Genomic DNA, 3558 nt, shown 5'->3' with positions numbered 1-3558 from the left:
TGTTATTACTCGAAAAATATATTCAAATAACCAGAAGCAAAGTAAAACCAGACATTTAGAAGCAACAGAAAATTAATCCGAGCCTACTGAATTCACAATGTTTCCCTAAGGAACTTAATCTCCTCATAGTACCCGAGGTTTAGGATTATTTCCTCCCAGGATAGAATGGATTACCCTCACTGGTGTAGCGGTACTTTAAATCCCAGTGACCAACGAACTCAAAGATCGATAGCAAATCACACTTACTGCTTTCTTTCTTTACAAAACAATGCATAAGGAAGAAGGAGAAAACAGAATTTTCGTACGGAAAATCTGTGGGAAACATCACGTATTTATAGCCAAAAAAGTTGGGTAATACCGAATTTAACAATTTACCATTAACAAATAATTTGGTCATCCGAAACCGAGCGGACGACGACTGTGCGAAACTTGCCTTCTTAACTCTTAAGAGCTAGAATCACGACCCAAACCGATGGGCCGCAACGGGCACCCGGTACCTTACTCAACCGAGTACCAACATAGCGTATCTTTCATATTACATCATTATGTACATGTGACATACGAGCCTAGTAGGCCAATATAATCATTTATAAACTCAAACATAGGCCGACAAGGCCGTACAATCTTTCACGTATATGACATATGTCTACAAGCCTCTAAGAATACATAAATGTCATAGAGGTCGGGATAGAGTTCCGCCATACCAAACAATACACGTCTAAATCATACTAACCAAACAAGCAACTCCGAAGCAAATGGAGCACACCAACATCTTCCGCTGAGCTGATAGCCTACTTGGAGGGCTCTCGACCTGTCTATCGGGACCTGCGGGCATGAAACGTAGCATCCCCGGGCAAAAGGGATGTCAGTACGAATAATGTACCAAGTATGTAAGGCACATAAGTAAGTACATCAGAGACATGGAAGAAATATAGAGTACATGATTCAACCTGCAAGTCTGAATAACTTTGTAAATCATAAATTACTTTTAGCGTCATGCATGTGCGTATGAATGTCATGTCGTTCATAGGTACATGTTTCATAACATCATCAGCCTCTGAGGGCATTCCATTATATCATACTGGCCACTGTGGGCAAAATCATCATCGTATACCAGCTGATCAGGTGGTGGTGCGTATATAACGCCATAACCTTTCCCATATCCCATGTACATATATATACATACATATATACGCGTATATAACATCGTATACCAGCTGATCAGGTGGTGGTGTGTATATAATGCCATAACCATTCTCATATCCCATATACATATATATACATACATATATACGCGTATATAACGCCGTTTGAATCATATTTCAGCCACTGTGGGCAACATCATCATCATATACCAGCTGATCAGGTGGTGGTGCGTATATAACGCCGTAACCTTTTCCCATATCCCATATACATATATATCATATATACGCGTATATAACGCCGTCTGAGTCATGGGTCAATGCACATGAATGTAATGCATGAAAAGTACGTTAATAAAATCTTTCGGAATTGTCATAAGACCACTTTGCCTTTGAGTAATATCATAAAGTAACCTCTTTTCAACTTTCGTATTTTTCTGAGACCCATAAACATATGATAAAATATTATGACACATGGAAATTCAAGAATATAAATATCTCTAATACTTCTATGACTAGAGTCATTTATGGAATTTGTGCATGTGCACGTTTTGTTTGTGTCGTATAGATCTTGCCAAAAGAAAGATGGGATAGACTTAACATACCTATTCTTTGAATTATCCGAATGAAATGAAGCTTCTGCTTCTGAATCCTTGAGAGAAAATTGGCACTGGATTCCTTGAAATTTTGGACGGAATCGTTTCTGCTTCAAAACGTTTTTGTGTACTATGAGAATTGACTTATGATCTCTAAAATGTTTTCCTGCTTTTGTATACTTTGGGACGTTATTTTCCTTTGTCCAAAATGAAGAAACTTAACTTTTTGATCTCTAATGCAGTTAGAATGAAATGCTGAAACGTTTCTTGCTTATTAATTTAATTAAGCTTAGGTAGCCACCTCCTCCAACATGACCATGAGTCATTGTTTGGAAAGTGGTTGGCTGCCACGTATTTTTTTTAGATAATTATTAATCTTTATCAATTTATTAGTTAACTGGGTAATGTTCCGTTACCCGGTAATTAATCAATTACTCGCATAATTGAGAATTATTCCCACTTACTTAATATATTACTCACTTTTCGCATACTTTATACACCTTACTATTATGGTCATGTGGTACCTTGTATGGTACTAGTCTATAAATACCGAGTATTTTAGTTTAAGCCGTATTTTATTCCAACATGCCAAACTTGGACGAAAATTCATTTTCTTTGACTTGCTTCCCCTTTCACCTTTACGAATTTACTTATTACTTGTTTGAAATAGTATATCCTTATAATCCCCAAATTATCTTTTCCTTGACTGATGCCAATTTCCTTACGACAAATTCAATGTACAATACTACTGGGTGCAACATCGTCGTAATATATTACGGCAGAGTATAACATCGTCTTAATATAATACAATGGGACATAATATCGACGTAATATAACGGGACGTAACATAGAAGAAGTGCAATTATATATATATCCATCAAAACTCTTTTTCTCCTCCAATATGGGATAATGTTCCTTTGTCAAAGAGGAAAATTCAAAATTTTATTTTTCCCTCAATTTTTCATTCACTCTATTTTAAGCTACAACAAGCTTAAACCCAAAAAAAAAAAAAAAAAAAAATTGCATTTACATTATTTGGTGCATCCACTAGGAATAGGACCCAGTGAAGTATTTCTTAAAATTAATGAGTAATAGACTAATTCTAATTTTGATTCAAAATATTAAGTTAAAAAGTATAAGATCTTTTTAAATAGAGAAGTATTTAGCTAATGTGATTGATGGTGACTGAGGGTTAACTCACATTTAATACTCCTACTACTTTTTTTTTCAAGAGGCGCTGATGGCAGCGATCGATTCTCCATCCTGACTTGGTGCGGTAATGCGGTATGAAACCTTAGCCTGAGTTCTTTTTTATTCAATCATTTACATAATGTAAATTTTAATTTTAATATATTAAATTGATCTAATCATATTTAACTTTAAAGATTAATTATGTTGACTCTCCAAAAATAAAAAGTGCCACAAAATTGAAACAGAAGGAGAATATATATATAAATATTTGACATTGCCACTGCCTCACTCTTCAACTACCAAAAAGTTATAATTAATAGTACTAGTAGGGCTCATTTGGTATGAGAGATAAAGAAGAATTAATTTCGAAATTAAATTTGAGATGAGTTTATTTCATATTTGATTGGGATAAAATCGTGATATAACTAATTTTGAGATTAGTTATTTCGGGATAATAATTTTTTTAAATTTTCATAAAAAAATATAATAACTAATTCCGGAATAATTAATTATAAAATAATTTATTTTCCAACCAAACGACTCCGTACATTTCATTCTGGACAAAGGTCGAGCGAGAGCAAGTCCCAACAAAAAACTAAGACGGCAGTAGCGAAGGCCGCAGTAAAGTG

The 3558-nt window shown here is 34.6% G+C and overlaps 1 long non-coding RNA gene across 1 annotated transcript; it reads right to left on the bottom strand.

Moving 5' to 3' along the window:
- Positions 1 to 559: 559 nt before the first annotated feature.
- Positions 560 to 1986, bottom strand: LOC142170535 (uncharacterized). Its single transcript, XR_012699768.1, has 2 exons — positions 1748 to 1986; positions 560 to 825 (listed from the first exon to the last, which is right to left on the bottom strand). It is a non-coding gene; the product is annotated as an uncharacterized LOC142170535 (long non-coding RNA).
- Positions 1987 to 3558: the final 1572 nt, after the last annotated feature.

The sequence above is a fragment of the Nicotiana tabacum genome, chromosome 16 (assembly GCF_000715075.1).
Source record: "Nicotiana tabacum cultivar K326 chromosome 16, ASM71507v2, whole genome shotgun sequence".
NCBI lineage: Eukaryota > Viridiplantae > Streptophyta > Magnoliopsida > Solanales > Solanaceae > Nicotiana > Nicotiana tabacum.
The sequence above is the reverse complement of the archived record's forward strand: the minus strand, read 5'-3'. Positions and strand labels throughout refer to the sequence as shown.